Raw genomic sequence first — 22,188 nt, 5'->3', positions numbered from 1 at the left:
CCCCAACACTAACTCGCCCCCACGCCTTCACTGCAAGATCCTTTATTCCCGTAGGACACCCCCCAGCCCCCCAACAGAACCCCCCCTAAATACACAACAGTCAATGGGGATTGGGCTTCCACAAGCCACGCCCCCCGCACAGGCTCCTCCCCCCCAGCATGTTTAAGGCACTTGAGGGGGGCACACCAAAGTGACTACAGCCCCCCCTGAACCGTCCCCCCACAGCCCTTAGCACCCGCAAACGCCTGGAGAAGGAGCTGGACCGCCGCCATGCCGTGAGTGTCTCTTTGGCTCGGGCGCTGTCCCAGCACTGCTCCTCTAGTGAGCAGCACAGGCATCGCTGCTCACCTTCTGCCATTGCTGCTTCTCCCTTGCCCAGTCGAGGCCGTTGAGCACAAGGAGCCTGGAAGAGCCTGGAGAGGCTGGTGGAGCACCAAGCAGAGGTGAGAAGGGCTTCTCTTACAGAGTTTGCAAACAGTACCAAATGTTTTTACAATCATCAATATTTTGTAGCATGGTTTTGGGAGATTTTTTTTCACTTACTTTAAAATAACTTAAAAATATTAGTATCTTTAGTAAATATGATTGTGAAATAAAGAGAAATATCATCTAGAAACTGTGTGAATTTATGACCGAGCTCTCTAAGCATTGGGTGAATATCTCAGAATATTCATGAGAATATATCACAGAATCATCAAGGCTGGAAAGATCTGGAAGATCATCTAGTCCAACCGTTAACCTAACACTGACAGTTCCAACTACACGATATCCTTAAGTGCTAAATCAACCCAACTCTTAAACACCTCCAGGGATGGGGACTCCACCACTGCCCTGGGCAGCCCATTCCAACGCCTAACAACCCCTTCTGTAAAGAAATGCTTCCTAATATCCAGTCTAAACCTTTCCTGGTGCAACTTGAGGCCATTCCCTCTTGTCCTATCGCTTATCACTTGGTTAAAGAGACTCATCCCCAGCTCTCTGCACCCTCCTTTCAGGGAGCTGTAGAGGGCGATGAGGTCTCCCCTCAGCCTCCTCTTCTCCAGACTAAACCCCCCCAGTTCCCTCAGCCGCTCCCCGTACGACCTGTGCTCCAGACCCTGCACCAGCTCCGTTGCCCTTCTCTGGACACGCTCGAGTCATTCAATGTCCTTTTTGTAGTGAGGGGCCCAAAACTGAACACAGGAATCGAGGGGCGGCCTCCCCAGTGCCGAGTACAGGGGTCAGATCCCTTCCCTGTCCCTGCTGGCCACGCTAGTGCTGACACAGGCCAGGATATGAGATGCTTTTTTAAAACACGTACTTCCTTTTTTCTCTTCAATGTGTTTAACTTGTTTTATTCAGAGCTGATCTTTCACTTTTCTACAGCTTTGTTGTCACCTGATCTGAAATCTTTCCTCCTCTTTCTTATTTCCAAGATCCCAGATCTTTTAGTCCCTATGCACACACCCTCACATTTTATAACATTTGTTATTTCATTTCTAAAAATCATCCAGTTCTTCTGTATTTCAGAAATATTTGTAGCTATGCTATCTTTTCAGACAAAATTTTCTACCTTTACAGTTTTTTTCAGTATTGCTGCTTTTAGCAGAAATGTCAGCCTGATTACATTTGAGCATTAGCGTACCCAGTGTATACATCATGTTCTTTTTATCACAGGGTATTAATGTGAATAATTGCAAACTAATTGTATCTTGCCTCCTATCAGACAAACCCTTTCAATAGAAATTGCATTACATGACACAATTTTGCCTCTGAATAAATAAATGCACTGCTCACACCTATATTATTTTACCTATTGCGTATCATCAAGAAACTATGGAGGAAAATTCTTTGCTTGCTGTGAAACAATCTATTTGCCTTTGATTTAGCTAAACCTCTTTCTAAAGTTGCCCTCTCATTTCATTTGTTCATGCAAGATTATAATTCAAGGGTCTTTGCAAGGATGTTTACCATCAGTCATCTTCCTACAAGAAGATGGTACTTCATTTGGTACTTCTTAACAAAAAAGTATGTAATAGGAGAGTCCTATTAAAAAATTCAATTCTGCAGAACTACCAGACATGTTCCTAGTACATTCTAGCTGCTTCTCAGAAAAAAAGAGAAAAATATGACTCAGTTTCTATAGCTCATCATCTTTTAAATAGGTCATTGATTTGAAGTAGTTGATTCTGCTTTTGAGCTTCAGTCATACAGTAGTTTTAAAAGAGATACAGAAAGAATATGTGTCTAAACAATGTATTGTCCTAGTTGCTTAACTATAAGGAGAATTTGAAAATTAACAAATGGGGGGTTTTTGTTTCGGTGAAGATCATCAAAGTCTGTTGTCTCTCCCTTAAAGCTTATTATGCTAACCTTCATATTAAAATGATTTAAAAAAAAAAAAAAAAAAAAAAAAAAAAAAAGAGGAAAAATACTAAAATATTATGTTTACATTCATTATTATATACCTTCTCTACTAACTTTCAATCAGTGCAAGAACTATGTGGTCTCCTAATGACTCACTACGCATATAAAAAGACTGAGCTCTGATATATTCCCTTCTAAGGAGAAAAGACTTACCTCTTGTTGAGACAAACTCGACAAGAGACAAAATATACCATATATAGAACACAGTTTTCAACTAATTTACCATTGTTTTGTCCACTATTCCCACAAGTGATCAAGAAAATTATGATGGATTAAGCCTTGTCCTTTACTGATCTTGATAAGGTTATTGGTACTTTTACTCTGTTCCTGCCTTGGTTTAACATATTTTAATTTAAGAAAGCAAGAGAAAAACAGTTAAAGTAAATAAATATTTAGTAAATTCTTATGAGTCATTCAAAATTACTTGACACCCCAAAGAGCCCATAACCCTGGTAATCAAAAGGTATTTCTTTCTCAGAAGAAATAACTTGGAGAACCAACAGAGAAATAACCAGAGAAAATGCAACATGCATAGCTTTCTGCCTTAATTTTTTTTTTTTTTTTTTCCCCCTTGGAGAAAGTAGTAATCTAAGCTCAACAGCAAATGCCAAGGGCAGCAAAGAAGAAATAGGATGAAGACTGGGTAGCAATTCCTCAGGATACACTCCCAATGTTTTATATCTAAAGATCTGTCTGATTCAGATACAGTATCTTGATCCATTTTTCCTGAACAAATATTTGTTAAGCTGTTACAGATCCTGCATAAGCTTCTAGCATCTACAGCATCTTGCATCAAGAGTTTTGAAAGCTCAACTACAATTATACAGTGACCCTGATTTTGATAGTAGAAGGTACTACAGATAGTTATTCTGTATTCACCTTCATTTTGTCACTCATGATGCAAGTTTCATGCACAGGTCTCCAGCAAATCCTTCTAACAGTCACTTCTGGACTGAAGAACCCTACTGTAAATACTTTCTATGAATAGAAATCCAGGAATGGGTATACCAGGGACAACTAAGTAGACTAAAACTCTCCAGCCTATGGAGAGTGCATAGTGGGTTTGTGAAATCATGAGTGCATATAAGGAATGACTGTACATTTTATTTATCAATTCATATTCTAGGAAACATTGAATGAAGCTATTGTGAAAAGACTGAAAAAAGACTAAAGGAGGCAGTCTTTCGCATAATGTTCAGTTAAACTGTGGGATTTTACTGCCATAGATTGCTGTGGACAGTGAACATTTTCATGGATACAAAAAGTTTATGACCAAAGCAATGGGGACAAAAACCTTTGCAAACTATGAAAACAGAGACAATTGCGTTAAGTCAGTAAGCTCTAGACCTGTGTGTTTTTGAAGGCTACAAGAGCATTTGGAAAAAGTCCTGTATGCTCATTCTGTTCTGATTTTCCTCCTCAAGCCACCATCCACTACAGTCAGCTGTTAGAGCACGTATAATGGATGAGATGGACCTCTGATCTATGCAGCCCTCTGGATCAGCACTCTCATGACTTTAGTTTGGCACCACTTTAGTTGCTTCTGGCTGTACTTTCTGTCAGCTTTTGCCAAAATTAAGACAACACGAACATTCAGATTAGCATTGTAGTCTTACCAGGGACATCTAGGATGATGATTGCCTTCTAAAGACTGCAAAATTGTTTGGGTCTGTTGAGCCATAAAGTGGGCATACTCTTCTAGCTGATGCGGGACATACCAGCACAGTTAATTTGAGAAGTTTTAACTGAAAAATCACTTTAGCAACATGTGCTCCTCTCTTTGCCAGGTCACTTGCCTGTGAAGCATGGAAGCTGACAGTAATAACTTTGAAATAAAACTGCCCTTTAGAATTACTGAAATAAATGTTGCTGTTTCTTATAATGAAAATTTTCAACACTAGAAACTGCTATCTGGAAAATACAGTTCAATTACAGCTTGCTGTTAGTGATTACTTCTTTCAATATTTTAAAATTAATGGGATGTATTTGAACTTATCTATAGGTCTAGCAAGAACTACAGTATGTACAAATGCAAATACAGATGATGGTTTCTCAATATACCAAAAAAATCCCTTTTTTCCCTACACACCCAATTGTATTATTCCTTAGGTTTTACTAGATAATGTATGAGTCTTTTTTCAGCTTCACCTATCTAGAAAATTTCATCCATGTTGTTAAGATAGAAAATGACACATGTAAAATAAAGTGAAGCCATCAAGTAGATTTTGACATAGTGTTTTCTTAAAACTGAAATTTATATGTTGACTCCTCCAGTGAGGGTATTAAATATAACTCAGAAGGCTATCACTGTTAAGCATTGTTTCATTGTCCATTTTAAATTAGATATCCGATCCTGTAAAGATAGTTGGCACTCTGAGTGTAGTAGATCCAGGTCAGGGAGAAAAGGATAATAATGTCCAACTGAGCACAATAATGTGCACATTGGCACATGCAATCTGATATCAGAAAGCTTGAAGCAAAACAAATATCATTATTTTAAAAAGAAGGGTGCATTTAAAAAGTTATCTACATAAATGTTATTAAAATCTTTGACTTACCTGTTATAGCAATTTATACAAGAACAGTTTGAGACTATGATTCTCATGTCTGTCAAGCTATTCCATTAGAGGTTATTGCCTCTGAGAAGTCTGTCATTTAAAAAGTCAAGGCCACAGATGTGATTTTTTTTTTTTTTTTTTTTTTTTCATTCTGTTAGCCTCACTAAGAAGAAAAGGAAGTGGTGGATGCCTTTCAGCTCAGAAAGCCAACTGTATCCTGGACTGCACCAAGAGAATTGTGGCCAGCAGGTTGAGGGAGGTGATTCTGCCCCTCTATTCTGCTCTTGTGAGACACCACATGGAGTGCTGTGTCCAGCTCTGGCGCCTCCAATATCAAGACATGGACCTGCTCAAGCTCCCTAGGAAACAAAACTGTGTATTACAGACAATGTTTTAAAACATGAAATTAACTTTTTTTGTCATGGTAAAGGTCAAGAATGTCACTCTTCATTATAAGGGTAGAGTATATGGAGACTCCTTTGACTTGCCTCTATTATCTTTGCTGCACAGAGAAGCAGACAGCTCTATATACCACCATTCAAGTCAGAACTCCTCTTTTCCTTCTCCCTATACTTTGATGAACCTTCTAGCTAGCCAAAGTGGTCAGGGACAGAGACATCACAAACTAATAAGCAGGACAGGTCTCCTCCTCAGTTAACTTCTATCATGTCTCAGTGTACCTCTGCTACAACATACACAATAGCACTTCTAGGCGTCACTACTGCTACTGGCTTTGTTACAGAGGTTCAGTCAGCAGTTTGAGCCTACCTGGAAGCTTAGACCTACAGGAGACCTTAGTACCTGCAGCACTGGATGTTGCAATGTCTCCTTTTTAGCACTGACATTACATGTCTCAGAAATTTACAGAAAAAATCATTGTGCTGAGTTAGGAACCACCTGCACCCCATAGGACATTAAGCTTTCTTCTAGGAAATACTGAGGACAGTAGTACCTGGAACCTTGCCGCTACCATATTCAAAATGTATAACTGCAAGAACTGTTAGTGAGATGAACTCAGACATCCATATAAACTAAGCTTATTTATTTCATTTGGGCAGGTGCAAATTAGGAAGAAGGAACCTCTGCCTTTGGAAATTGACACTACCAATTCTGCTTCCTGACATGTAACAAGACATATGTGTTCCTACTGCCCTATCTACACTGAAATAAAAAATTTCCCATGGAGACAAAACTCCAGTTTTGAGGGACTGGAAAAGATAATGGCTAAATGGAACTACAAACATTTTATAAAACAGACAGACAATTTGATCTGTAAACTTAGAAATTTTTTATCTGAACACTTTTTTATTAATCTCTGTCACCTGATCTTGCTTCTTTCATTCTGCAGTCAGAAAATGATGTCTTTGTTCTGGTATTTCAACTTACTGTCTCTGTTTGTCCTTTCCAGATTCATTTGTTTGGATTGAGAAAGCTATCAGTCATGTAGCTTAATCAATATGTATACTACTCCTTGTAGCTGTCAGTGCTATCCAAAGTGAACCTCATGCATATTAATTTTATTAAAGCTTTTGAGCAAATAATGTGATACCTGGTGGGACTCTGAGAACAAGAATATAAGACATCAAGAGTAATAAGTGAGAGTGGTGTATACTACAGAATGATGGTGAAAATCCTTTAATTGTTGTCCAATTTCTGTTTCCTCATGAAAAACAACAGTACAAAAATCCCCCTCAAGCTTAGGAGTAACTTCAGCTTCTCTTCAATAAATTATTACCAACTTGATATTTCCTTCTTGAGTTGCTGATGCGTCATATAAAATATTAAATACTGTTCCTGCATATTAGGCTGGACAGTTGGGAGCCCATTACAAACATACTGCTGTAGATTCAGGTCATTTTGAAAAGGTGTCTCTATGGATGTGGAGGTTTTTCTAAACTACTGGGTAAATTGAAGAAGACAGTAGAAAAAAAAGGAATTATTTCATTGGTTAAGCCAGCAGAGAGAGGTGGATTGCAGGCTGCACTCTAGTAAGCTACCTTCAGATCTGTCAGCTACAGTTAATGACTCACTGCAAACTAGAAAGGACTGTTTTCTGTGAGCTGCTGGGCATAAAACAGCTTTGCAAGGTCACATTCTGTGAACACTGTGTTCTTCATTAACCTCCACCTGACCTAATCATCAGTGACAAAACAAAATCCCTGTGCAGCCATATGTTAAAAGGCAGTAATATCTGACTATATTTGGGAGACAAACAGGAGGTAAGTGAGCTTACTCTATGAACAACATATTTAGCTAGCTAAGACTTTGGGAGAGCAAACCAGATTTTTAGTGAAATTAAAGGAAGCAAAATATGAATATATTCCATACCTAAGAACACAGTATGGTCCAATGATACTGATTTTATAACATATATTTCTTTCTTAAAACACACACTTCATATGCATTTCAACTTGCTTTCTTAATTTTCCACTATCAATATTATCCATAAAGAAAAGATTTCTTTATCTAAAATGATAGACATGTTGTCATCTTTTTTTTGTTTTTGTTTTTGTTTTTGTTTTTGTTTTTGGTTTTGGTTTTGGTTTTTTTGTCCATTTACATTGCTAAAAGAGAGTTTGCAATAGGAGGAAAGAGAGGGAAAAGATCAGAGACTTTAGATTCTTTGCCAGAAGAGAGTATATTTTGACCTTTAGCCAGGATACTAGGCCCAAACAAAATCAAAAACTGTGTTCAAAAAAAACACCACGTCATGTCTTAATTTTTTTTGGAAACTTAAAGTTGGTGTTAGATTTCTTCAGATAGGAAAGAAATTGTGTTTCTCTCAAGGGACTGAGAAGAAAACACACAAAGCAAACTAAGAAAATTCCACAAACATTTTAGAACTAATGATATTGCAGCCTAAAGAAAAGCTTGAATAAAGCTAAAATAATCAAGATTTATTTCAAATAATAACATATTCTTAGCCAATACAATAGAAAATACATGTTGTTCACACCATATAGACTGACATAATGATTGTTTCAAATAACAGTTTCTTAGACAACAAACTAGATATACACAAGATATACATTGGTATAATGATGCTACACTAGTTGTCAGCAAGTTATGCCAGACCTGTACATACAGTAACAGTCCATTTTCCAGTGAGCTTACAGACGGCTGTGAAGCGGCTTTGTTTTGGCAGCCCCTTGGAGCTGCTTGCTTTCTCAGAAAGGAAGAAGCTCCCGAGCGTTCCTCAGGAGTGTGTGGCTTTCTTGTTTTACAGTCTCCCTGGTGGAATGTGTGGAATCAAAATACATTTTGATTACACTAATAATTTTCACATTTGACCTATGGTACCTTAAGAAATGGATACCCTAGACTAAGCTTGAGATATTACATGACTCTCTCTGGAAAAATCATGAAAATCTGATATTTAATATACCACCTAAGGGCAATGCTTTCCTTGTGTTTTTTTCACACGACTTAATATTTCCCTAAAACATTAGGAAATTAAATTAAAAGAGGTCTCTGATATTCTCTTAGTGTAAGTATGAGCTAGAGAAGGAATCTGCCATTTTCTTTATCACTTGGAAAGGAGCAAATATATGCAATGAACTATGTTGTTGTTCCTAAATTAAAATATACAGAGCCATTTTGTTGTTATTTATCATATAGAGTGAAAGCATACCAAGTAGCAGTTTTTTCTGCATATATTGTACAGTATATGCTACATATTTCTGTTATTATAGAACGAGTATTCTTACCTAATGCTTTGTGAATTCCACTCTGGAAGATTATGTCTTTTCTATTAGTACAACACATGATAAACTACCATGATTATCAATTTTGGGTTATAATGTTAGAATAACATACCAGTGTTATTCACAGAATCACAGAATCATTGAGGTTGGAAAGGACCTTCAAGATCATCCAGTCCAACGATTAAGCTAACACTGACAGTTCCCAACTACACCAGATCCCTCAGCACTATGTTGACCTGACTCTTAAAAACCTCCAGAGATGGGGACTCCACCACTGCCCTGGGCAGCCCATTCCAATGCCTAACAACCCATTCTGGAAAGAAATGCTTCCTAATATCCAGTCTAAACCTTCCCTGGTGCAACTTGAGGCCATTCCCTCTTGTCCTATCGCTTATTACTTGGTTAAAGAGACTCATCCCCAGCTCTCTGCACCCTCCTTTCAGGGAGCTGTAGAGGGCGATGAGGTCTCCCCTCAGCCTCCTCTTCTCCAGACTAAACCCCCCCAGTTCCCTCAGCCGCTCCCCGTACGACCTGTGCTCCAGACCCTGCACCAGCTCCGTTGCCCTTCTCTGGACACGCTCGAGTCATTCAATGTCCTTTTTGTAGTGAGGGGCCCAAAACTGAACACAGGAATCGAGGGGCGGCCTCACCAGTGCCGAGTACAGGGGTCAGATCCCTTCCCTGTCCCTGCTGGCCACGCTATTGCTGACACAAGCCAGGATGCCATTGGCCTTCTTGGCCCCCTGGGCACACTGCTGGCTCCTGTTCAGCCGGCTGTCAATCAACACCCCCAGGTCCCTCTCTGACTGGCAGCTCTCCAGCCACTCCTCCCCAAGCCTGTAGCGCTGCTGGGGGTTGTTGTGGCCCAAGGGCAGCCCCCGGCATTTGGCCTTATGGAAACTCCTCCAGTTGGCCTCAGCCCATGGCTCCAGCCTGTCCAGGTCTCTCTGCAGAGCCTCCCTACCCTCGAGCAGATCAACACTCCCACCCAACTGGGTGTCATCTGCAAACTGACTGAGGGTGCACTCGATCCCCTCGTCTAGATCATCAATAAAGATGTTAAACAGGAGTGGCCCCAAAACCCAGCCCTGGGGGATGCCACTCGTGACCGGCCACCAACTGGATTTACCTCCATTCACTACAACTCTTTGGGCCCGGCCGTCCAGCCAGCTTCTTACCCAGCAAAGCCTGTGCCCATCCAAGCCATGAGCAGCCATTTTTGCCAGGAGAATGCTGTGGGAAATGGTGTCAAGAGCTTTACTGAAGTCAAGGTAGACAACATCCACAGCCTTTCCCTCATCCAATAAGCAGGTCGCCCTGCCCTAGAAGGAGATCAGGTTTGTCAAGCAGGACCTGCCTTTCATAAACCCGCTGACTGGGCCTGAACATCTGGTTGTCCCGCAAGTGTTGTGTGATGCTGCTCAGGATGAGCTGCTCCATCAGCTTCCTGGGCACTGATGTAAAGCTGACAGCCCTGTAATTTCCTGGGTCATCTTTCTGACCCTTCTTATAAATGGGTTTCACATTGGCCTATTTCCAATCTGTCGGGACCTCCCTGGTCAGCCAGGATGACGGATAGTGGCTTGGCGATCACTCCAGCCAGCTCCTTCAGCACCCCCGGGTGTATCCCATCCAGTCCCATGGACTTGTGTGTGTCTGTGTGATGCAGCAGGTCACTGACTGTCTCCTGGATTGCAGGGGGGTCGTTCTCCCAGTCTCTGTCTTCTGGCTGAGGAGGCTGGATTCCCTCAGTACAACTGGTCTTGTTATTAAAGACGGAGGCAAAGAAGGCATTAAGCACCTCAGCCTTTTCCTTGTCACTTGTTACCATTTCCTTCTGCATTTAGCAGGGGATGGAGACTCTCCCTGGTCTTCTTTTGCTACTGACATAGAAACCTTTCTTCTTGTCCTTGGTTGCTGAAAGCAGATTAATTTCTAGCTGGACCTAGCTAGCCCCCCTGATTTCTACCCTGCAAAGCCTCACAGCCTCTCTGTAATCACTGTGAGTTGCTACTCCTTCTTCTAAAGGCCTTAAACTTTCCTTTTATCCCTGAGTTGCAGCCAAAGCTCCCTGTTCAGGCAGAGTGGTCTTCTCTGTCTCTGGCTTCTCTTACAGCACCTGGGGACAGCCTGCTCCTGTGTCATTCAGACTTTCTTCTTAAAGAGCACCCAGCCTTCCTGGACACCTATACCCTTCAGGATCATCTCCCAAGGGATTCTGTCAAGCAGGTGACTAATCAGCCCTTTGAAACTTCCAGGATGTTGTCTCCTGTCCTCTTTAAGAACACTTTTTTCATGATTGCTCTGCCCTAACTGGCCTCCAACTGCCACATTATCCACCAGTCCACTGTTCACAAAGAAGAGATCCAGCAGGGCACCTTCTCTGGTGGGTTCACTCACCATCTGTGTCAGGAAGTTGTCTCCCACACATTCCAGGGATCTCCAGGACTGGTCCCGCTCTGCTGTGTTTTATTTCCAGCAGCTGTATGGGAAGTTAAAGTCTCACAAGAACCAGGGCAAATGATCATGAGATTTCTCCTAAGTACCTATAGAATATTTTATCCACTGCTCTGTCCTGGGTGGGTGGCCTATAGTAGATTCCTACTACAACATCTGCCCTGTGGGCCTTCCCCCTGATTCTAACACAAAGACACTCCACCCCGTCTTCACTATACTTGTACTCAAAGCAATCATAACAGTCCCTAACATACAGCATCACCCCACCACCTCTCCTTCCTTGTCTATCCCTTCTGTAGAGCTTGTAGCCATCAATTGGCATGCTCCAGTCATGGGAGACATCCCACCATAGTAATAGCCACGATATCATAATTTTCCTGTTTCATCATGGCTTCAAGCGCCTCCTGTTCGTTACCCATGCTGTTTGTTACCCATTCTACCTATTCACAGGGATTCTAATTGGATCTGACAGGGACAGTGTGTAAAAACTGCTACTCCCCAGAGTGTGTACAGATCTGGTATTCACAGTTTTCTGCTGAGTACCTGTGTTCCTTTTGGATAAAATCTGTGATGCTGGAAAACAGTTGTGGAAGCAAGGGAAGCCTTGCCAAGGAAAGAGAGATCTACATATTTTATGACTGATACAAGCTGATGCTTCAAGCCTTGCATCCTTTTCCTTCCTTGTTTATAAGGGCCAGTGAAGAAACTAACTTCCAGCATTTTACTGTGATGCCCAACTAAGAAATCCTTTAGCTCAGGCTGCTCTATAGGCAGAGGGCAACTTTAATGCTATATTAAACCTGAATTGCCACTGGAAGTATCTATCTCTCTCTCTCCATGAAATGCAGAGGGAGTAAGGTGAACAGATGTCTAAGTCAGAGGCTAAGTATCCATAATGAGGAAAGAAAACTTCTGGTCTGAGAATCTACTGCTGCTCTAGTACTTCTCTAACATCCTACTTGCTTCTCAGTGACACTGCTCTCTTCAATCACACACTTCCCTATCATCTGTTAGCTGTTAAGAGCAACACTATCCCTTGTAGTTTACAATAAAATAAAAATGTCCATAAACTTAAGTATCAATTCTTTGCACAGAAAGAAGTCCTATCTCCTGTGATGTGCATCTTGCAATTAGCAGCCTCTGAAAGCTGCCAGGAAAAAACCCAAGTACTGAAATGGTTATAGAAATTTGGGGATATTATCTAATTCTCTAATCAGACAATGGTAACATCCCTTAAAAGTATCAGAAATGAGAACAAAGGGTGCACTTGCAGCGTGACATTTCTCCTTCACTGTTGGGAGATCTGGCCGTGTGCCGCAGGCCCGTGGCTGCACTCCTGGTGCTCAGGGCATCCCCGTGCTCCGGACATCCCGGCTCCTGCTCAGGGACCGGCTACAGCTCTCAAGTCGCTGTGCTCTTAAACACTGCTGGGCTGCGCAGACCGACACCGGCTCGTCCTCAACCCGAAGGGCTGCAACAACGGTGGGAAAGTGACACCTGGTGGTCAAAGAAGAGATTTGCACAACTCCGAGACACTTAAGCTTGGGTGGTGTAGAGATGGTGAGGGACTGATTATTGTCTCTCCTGCAGTCTCCATTTGCTTTTAAAATATTGATAACTAATTACTTTCCACTGATATCACTGAACCTCCAAATGCTGGCAGTCCTAATGTTCTACTGCTGGTATTTGGCCATTGATGTTTTAGAACTGAGCTGAACTAAATGAACCCTCAAGAAGTAAAAAAACCCTTTTTCAAACATTTTTGCCTTTAAAAACAAAACAAAACAAAACCCACAAAAACAAACAAACAAACAAAAACCCTCCAAACCAAAACCACAACTCCTAATGAGTAACCACTACCTAAGGGAACAGTGAGAACACACATCTCTAATGATGTATGGTAATGGTATGTTCATTACCTTGTCCTAATCCTATGTGGCAAGCAAGTGTGTGCTCAGCATCACACAGACTGAATTTATCATGCAATATGGGGTTTCATAGATTATGACTCAGATGGGAAATTGCTTCACTGTCTGAAAATTGTTGGACATATTAGGCTACTGAAAGTCTGAAGTCTTCCAGGATAATCTAGTTCAGAAAATATTTATATTGTTCTGTCTACCTACTGAATTTAATCTACCTACTGTGAAACATGAGGTAATTTGCTTTTATGCATAAGGTTATTAAACGGAATTATAATCTCATCTGTGGAGCACAGAATTATGAGAAGCTTGCTTTGCTTGATTCCCTCCCATGTATGTAGATAATAATTTAGCTCTTTGCAGACTGACCTACAGAAAGGTACTTCTGAAATACTACATTACAAAATGGACCACAGATTGATCTTCCAGTTGAGCCTTAAAGTAAAAGATTAATCTTCTGTTATGGTTTTTGGAAGACAGATGAAAAAGCAAGTAACAGGCTTAAACCCACTACACTGCTGCTTCATTTTTAATGAAGTGTTTAGTTCTCAAAATCCCCTAAATATTGAAAACTGTGACAAATACAGATTATTCAAAAAACTGTAAAATCCAAAAATAAGCATTTGCCTTACCTATCGCCAACTACAGAATGACTTACGCCTTAAAGAATGATACATTTTATACAGAGTGTTTTCAGGAGGATGAATATTCATTGATGTGAAAGACAACTTAAAACTTCTTGAAACAGGGCCTGAAAGAAACAGGCCTGCGAGAAACAAAGACTACAAAAAACAGCCTGAAAGAGAGGTAAAGGATGGGGGGAGGAGTGGAGGACTTCCAAGCCAAGGAATGTGACAATTTTATATCATAAATGATTGTTCTTAATACTTAGATCTCTGGAGTTCTGACTGGTGCTAGAAGCAAGTCTTTTTGTCTTCCTTCTACTTCATCCCTGTCTCCCAGGAGAGTGGAGTGAGTGGGCAGCTGTGTGGATATTTCACTTGTTGGACAATGTCCAACATGAAAAGTGTAGACTTTTGGGGCATGTACCCCTAAGACAGACCTCCTAACAAAGGAAATATAATTGAATAAAATCAGTAGCATTTTAACTGTCTCTTCTGAAATTCCACTTATCTTCATATTAAAAAACCCACTAAAAGTATAAGCAAATAGGTGTGAAGAATTATACTTACATTAATAAAAACACTGGTGGCTTGATAAGGTATATAAGTGATTGATAAATGGTATTTTTCATCGGGAAAAAAATTAAAAATGGGCAAACTGTACCTTAGTTTCTCTTGATCTCCAGGGTCTTCTAGTCCTAAGTGGTGACAATTTTAAAATATGAAAATCAGTATTATGCAGTTTTTTCTGTAATTATTTCAGTATTAACCCATAAGGAAGAGAACAACCAAAAACTCTGCATTTCTACTAGTTTCTCCTAGTAGCCCTTAACAGATCACTAGGAAAGGGTATAAGAGCATGGTAGGCACACAGTGCCTTCAGGGACATCTGCCACAATTTGAACCATCCTTGGATTAGACTGTTCTTGTGACAAAGGCTCTAATCAATACTTAATACTGGCACACTTTTCATTTTTCAGTTTACATAATTAATTTTTAAGCTTTAATAATCAATTTTTAAACTTTGATATTCAGATTATGCTGCTGCAGTTAGTTCTCAGTTTCATGACATCTCTTGAGAAAATTACAACCTTGTAATATGTACATAAAGTAGCTATTGTTTTGCATTTATCACTTTTGCTATCTGCCACTTAATCTTGTTTAAAATGTTACTCTTCTACAATTCTGAGAAGTCATTTTCAGATTCACATAACACCTATGCTCCTGTTGAACGAGCAATGAGCTTGTCATCCTTTACTAGGTCTGATGTACTCCATTATCAGTACAAACTGAAATAGAAGCAGATGTCATCCTTTCTAAAATGAGTTTGGAGAAAGCTTGCTCTCTTTTTCTGCACACATTTTTGTTACTTACCACCAATGTCAGAAAACAGCCAAGCAATGTGAAACTGTTCCAAATGTGTGTAAGCCTAAAGGGTTACAGGAGGTAACTCAGAATATTCATTAGTTTATATATCTGCACTGTCAACAACTGAGGCATGGTAGAAGTGAAAATCACCTAAACTGCTTTCAACCATAGTTTCTCATTTCCTCACAATGGCATCTGAAGGTGCTACACACACTGCAGTCCTTCTGTCTAGCCTGACATAACAAACGTCAATCAGGAAGCTAGTTTCCCCAAGTTATCCAACATAAATGCTTTTATTTACTTCTCCAAAAGCAGGCTGTGTCAAATTGCATCTTTTAGAAGTAATAACTATACATATGAGGATGGAAAGAGGCCAGTAAGAACTTTTACATATACTCTACTTTTCTGAATTGGTGGTTGTATCTCCTGGGATTTCTTTCTGCAAAGTACCTTCCTGATTCTTTCTTATCACTTCTTTCCTTCATTTCTGAGTAAGGAAAGTTAACGGTCAGAGCGATTTGCATGGATACTTGCTGAGCAGAACCACTGCACCTGAACCTAGAACTATCCCAAATCCTGACTGTGCAATTTCATGCGATGTCTGAGCTATGGGGCTAATTGAGATCAGCTCAAGAGAACCACATCACAATAAGCACAACGTAGTTTCCAAGTTTTAAAAAGTACCTGCGTGACCTCATTCCTTCCAACAGTCATAGTGGGAGCTGAGAACAAATGTAGATGCCCATCTATCAAGTAAGTGCTGATGTGTTTTAAAATGTTGGACATGATTACCAGCTCTTTATCCACAGAAACTGGAGAATTAAAGGGATTAAACAGTTGTCAAACAATATGGAAAGGCTATGGCTACTTTATGGGCACTGTGGAGATGATTTCTTTCCAATCCATTGTATCTGTTTGAGCTGACAACACTTTTTAAAAAGGTATTGTTCTAAACATTTTCCTTTATGGTTTTTAGAAGTATGCACACATTCAGAAGACTATGACCATCAACAAAGGATATAAATCCTTTTATTCCTCTCTTTTGGAAAAATGTCTAACTGACTCCCTCTGCTATTACTCACTATTTTTGTATATAATGCCTTTTAAATTTCTATGGCAGATTTTTAAAGAGACAATAGAGAAGTATTTTGTATTACAGACACACTGCTTCACTCTCATTCTGTCACAAAAAGCTGTTCTGCAAGTACATTGGCTGCCCATCCAACATCTGTTTAGGATGTCAGCAGTTAGTTTTAGTCTTTCATATTTTTGCCTAGACTAGTAGTTCTGTACAAAACATACAGCTAATGGTACTCTATTCTCTTCCACAGGTCTGCCTGCTTATCTTATGATCCAGTGCCAGGGGAAAAAGAGATGCTCAGAAACATTCAAAACAACTGGCAAAAGGGAGACTAGATAAACTGCACTCCAGTGAGTGTACAATTATTTAATTTCATTTGAACTATTCAGGAAATAGGGCAATCAGCAAGAAGAAGATGTTACTTCACACAGTAAAGACACCATTAATATGTACTAAGAACATGTCATATTACATCTGTTTGTGATCATAGTAGACAGCACCTAATGAAATATCCTTAGATCCCCTCTAAAATGATGAGAGGAAAAACTAAATTTCCATGCCAAGTGCAGACATTTTTCTTCCATGGGAAGACTACCACCATTTAAAATATTTTTCATACCTTGTATTTTACAAAAAATTAACTCTATCTCAGAGGCTGAGATTTACTCTGCTGAAATACAGATTCCATTTAGGCTGTTATTTTGTTCTGAAAGATAATACTTACCAACACCCCACCCTCATTAAAAGAGGAAACAGGTTCCTAACTTAGACATCCAAATTTGGAGGGATGAATATAGACCAGATGCAATACATGCATTTAGAAATGAATTACCAGAACATCACTTTATCTTTGGCAATTTCTACCTATAAGGTTACAGATCTGAGTAAAGGCAGTTCAAGCAAATGAGCAGTTTAGGTCTAAATTAAAATCTGTGGATATGGAAAAATAAATAGAAACGAGAGAGTCTGGTTTAGTTTCTCTATGACACCAGGCATAAATTCATTCTTCACTTTATGGATTCTTCATGGTTAAATTTATTGGGACTATTTGCAAGTACAATATTATCAATTGACAGAACTACTCCCCTTGTTCATATACATTAAGCATATAGAGGCTATTCCATTGTTTGTATACATCTTACGACCCAAGCAAAACAAGAAAACAGTTGAGTGAGCACAGTATAAAATCAGGATGTAAAATAAGGCAAGCATGACAAAAGCATTAAGCTTAGTAGTCTTTCATTAGAAAAATAGATTTTGCTGTCAAGTTTCCTCTGAAACTTTTAACAAACATATTGCAGAAGAGAAAAGTGAACTTAGCTACAGTAAACAAATTACTTCCTTCAAGGCACTGTTATACAACTTTCAGTGTAAATTTGAAAATAACTCAGGAAGTCAGTTGATGGAAATATTACCCTAATAATAAAGAACAAAAATATTTCTTTGGTTAAATAAAAGGCTGAATGGAAAAACAAGTGAGATGAAGTCTTTGTATGGAAGAAAAACAATCATTCTGGCTAACATGGAATGAACACTACATGTCTGAAGTCTTATAAAATTCAACTACAAAAATGAACTCAGTTATCAACAGTAAATTTAGACAACTTGAAGAGTTGTTTTAAGTTTGTAAGTTGTTTTTAGTTTGGAATTTGGATAATTTTTTCATGAAAAATTGTTTTGTGCAATATATGGCATAACAAAGTAACAAGAATGCAAAACTATTTAAAACCAGTGGAGAAAAATTTTCCAAGGATGTAACTTCTGACTCTTATGAAATATATCACTTGGCTTTGTGTTTTCACCTGTGCAAGTACTTTGCAATGGCCGATTGTTTTAAATCACTGTACAGAACTTCCTACCCAAACACCCTGAATGTCATAGCTATGAAAGTGTTTTCTCCTGCAGATTTACACTCCATCTTCCCTGGTCACATCATCTCAGCACCCGCTGTCTGTCCCTCAGGACCCCTTTGGAATACCTGCAGGTCCTTCCCACATCCCTGCAACCACTCTCAAGTGGTTTCTTCCTCAGTCCTTAACCCTTCTTATTTTTGGGAGCTCCCAACTAGAACTGCAACATGATGTGGCTAACTGTGGTCAGCCTGCACATGCTGGGTAGCTCAACACTTAAGAGGACCGCTCAACTGAAGAACTCCCCCCACACTGAAGACATCAATCAGTTTCTTTGTAATTTTAAGTGCTCAGTAGTCAGCACTGAAAAGTTTTGAGGGTGAATTTAAGGGCAGGCTTTAAAACTCGCTTTCTTTGGCTGAAAAACAGAGGCACATGGGTGTTGATTTCAGTATCAACATCACTACTACTGGATTTTTCCATTCTTCCTCAGGACTGTTTGTCAAACAACCTATAGCTAATCACTGAATTATCATGGCCCACTACTGAGTAATTCTTAGGTTTCCATCCTAAAGGAATATTCCTACAGTTCTATCTGAGTTCACAGTTTGGAAACTCTTCTAATATTTGTCAATCATCACTAAGAATTTGGTCTCACAGCTGCTTGTGTTCACTTTGGACCTATGGAAAGGAGGAATTTGCAGTGACCAGTTTGAAGCAATAGGAAAGAGCCCTTCAGGATTCTTTTGAAGACTTTAATCTTCATCTAAGATATTGATAAGACTTTTGTTGGTATAGAAAGCAGAAACATATCTTTTGCAAGAAAACCAAGATTTGATCTTGAAGATGAGATTTGCCAAACCAATATAATGGTTAGACTGCCTACCCATAGAAACCAATTATTATAGATGAATGTTTGATATTGAAACTAGTTTTGTGGATCCTTACACTCAGCTGTAACTGCTGTTTGAAGGAAGTATCCTCAGAACTGTTTTGGCACTCATTTGGTATCTCTTGGCTTGAATGAGGTAAAAACTATCATTGCCTAGAGTGCTGGTTTTTAAGGTTACCATATTTTTGTTCTATTGAAGACTATGTTTGCATAATAAAACAGATACACAAAGCAACTGCAGTAGGAGTGTTCTGAACATATACAACATGTATTTTTCAGAAATACACATTTCTAGAGTTTCCTATGTGATATCTGTACGAAGAGTAGGGTTTATGCCATTGAAGTTATGACTGTTAATTATGCCAATTTAATACTTATCATTTATTATTATTTATTACTCCCTTATGTAGGGGAACCCAAGAAAGTTTGAACCTAGGCAGACATACAAGGAAAGGAATAAAACCACTTACTACAATGAAAAACCTATTTTCCAACCTAAACCCCAAACTCCTTGCAGGCTTGGCAAGCAGAACATGCTAGAGGTAGGTCAAGACAAAACTACAGTTAAAGAAGCCAATCTGACTGAATTGTAATACAGTCCTGATAGGAGAAACACGTTATAGATCTAAAAATCCATATTTAATCCAAGTTCTCCAGTTTCTGCCTGCCTTCAGTGTGGCCCTTGTTTGCTAACACCAAAAAAAAGTATCCATTCACATAACTTACCCATATTGACCAAGACTCCATACCATAATTTCAATATCAGGCAGGAATGCTCAGTGAAGGCAGAAGTAAGTTGTTACCATTTCTGATTAAAAGGTGGGATTTTTCCAGATAGTACCTGGCCTCTTTGTTGTAAAAAGATATTAATTCTGCCTTATTTAGAATATAATTCTTAGATCTATAAGTTTACTTATTTTACTACTGAATTTCCCACAAAAAATCCTGTATTTTCTAGAAAAAATAAAATGGTATGTTTCAAACAATTAATATACAGAAGTAAATTTTTAAACTGCAAACATTTAATTGCTACAACAAAAATGCTGTCATATCAATGATAAATTCAGATAAAAACCTGTAATTGCATTCTGGTTTTCACAGTGCATAGAAACACCAAGGCAAAATACAATAAACAGTATCTTAGCAAGGGAAATATTTATCAGTCTTCAGCTCTTATAGTCAATCACTTAATGCTTATAACTTCCCCCCCTTTTTTTTTTTTTTTTTTTATTTAATTTGGACTTTAACTTGCAGTTGTTAAAGCTGCAAAATAAAACATAAAAAAAACCCCAAAGTATAGATCAGGCCAGATTTTGTCCCCCATCTCTAACAAAACAGCCAATACTAGGAACTGAAAATATCAGAAAGTCATAAGAACAGTAAAAGAGATAAATAAAGGAAGGAAATTAAATCTATTTTACTGTATTTCTTTATCTATGTTCAAAGAGAAATGACCAGTTTGAGGAATGCCATTTAAATGTTTCTTCCTTTTGCTTCCCTACGGAGTTTGCAAATGCTGCCTGTTTTTCCTTACATTTTTGCTAAGAGAAGAAATTATTTTCAAGACTTTACTTTCCCCTTTCTTAAAATGGAAGTTTTATTTTTCTTTTGCATTAACAAGCAAAGGTAACTAATGTAATCAACTGTTTTTCTATTAGCTACACATTTTTCAATTGCTGAATGCATAATGTAACTAAGTGGTACATTTAAATGATGACAACTAGCTCTAAGGCAGTATCATAAGTCCTTGTTACACTGCTGTTATTTTACATACAAGAGAACTAGTGGTATTCATGTTGCTTTAGCCTATTACCCTGAAAATTTTAGCTGCTCAAGACCACCTCTGTGCTCTGAGAGGAGTTTAAGCAACAATACAGTATGCTCAAGTAGTAAAACTACTAACTAGACAGGATATATTAAGAACCATATGGATATATTTATGAAGTTTGTGTTCTGTATAAACTATAATTTCAAAACTGGTTTTGCAGCCCTCAGTTTGTGTAAGTGTAAGGAATTACTTCAGTTATATTCTTGCTTCTTTCATCTACTCTGAAATACTGCTGAAATCTGATCTCTATAGTATTTGTTTAGCCTATTTATACAGTATAGTAGCACAGACATATGGCAGGACATTTTAAGAAAATTCTTAAGTATCCAGAATATACCTGTATTTCTTTCTCATTTAAATGAAGCTAAAAAAAGTTAAAATGAAGACATATTACTGTTCAGAGTAAACTGCAAAACTGTTAATGTTTCATTTAAATCATGATAAAGACTTCCCTTTGATAATTTCTTTGGTAAAAATGGCTGTGTCACATTTGCCTCATTGGCAAGTAAAAGGCATTTTCTTTGGTGGAAATACTTTTTTGATCTTTCAAGTCCAGCTTTATAACATTTAGCTAATAGGCCCATCCTACATTACCTGTTTGTTCAGTGAATGCAAGGCCATTTCCAATTTAGAACATAAAACCCAAATAGATCAGTCACAGGACAACAGAAAGTCTTACCACATAAAAACCATCTTTCATAGCAAAATGACAAACAGTGTTACAGACAGCAAAGGTCTAAATGCAGTATATCAGAATACATTATCATCTGTATAAAATAAGCAGTTTCACAGTTATTTCAAAAGCATCTTCTCATAAGTGTAGAGGAGTTTACGTAGAAGCATAGTGGATGTTTAAAATGCATAGCTGCGTATGTCTTCTGTAGCTTTGTGATGATTTCCACTTCTGTTGCCTTAAATCTCCTGAATTAAAAAAAAGAGTAAAAAAATTTCCTTAAAACATATATTCTACTATTTTGCTGCTTAATATTTCCCATTATTTGTTTGAAAATAAACTTCAGTCCAGTTGACATTTTAAAATTTTTTTGAATGGTCTAATTTGCAAATCTGAACTTAGTGATTCACCAAGTGTCATGTGCCAAGAGGACTTTACAAGAATGGGATAAATCCTCAGGAACTTAAGTCATAGCAATCAACAAGTACAGTAAAACGCAGGAAACAGAAACTCTTGGAAAGTATTTGTTCTTGATTGTTTTCTGATTTGTTATTCTCTTTATGTGAACTTTACCTGATACCTTTTCTTTCTCTTCTTTAAAACACATGGTATGGAAACTATCCTCCTTCAGGTAGATGGCTTGTGATGAGGAGAAAACAGTACCAGCAGTGACATGAATGCAAAGTCACTCACACCTCTCATCTTGATTTGAGAGATTGGGGAGCCAGATGCAGAGGGTGAGTAACAAAGGGAAATAACTAGTGTGTAGGACTGGTTCTCAACTGACAAGACCATCCTCCGCCCAGTATTTCCAGCTGGCATAAGT

The sequence above is a fragment of the Athene cunicularia genome (genome assembly GCF_003259725.1).
Source record: "Athene cunicularia isolate RWA chromosome Z unlocalized genomic scaffold, athCun1 chrZ_part1, whole genome shotgun sequence".
NCBI classification, from domain to species: Eukaryota; Metazoa; Chordata; class Aves; order Strigiformes; family Strigidae; genus Athene; species Athene cunicularia.
This window is presented reverse-complemented; position numbering follows the sequence as displayed.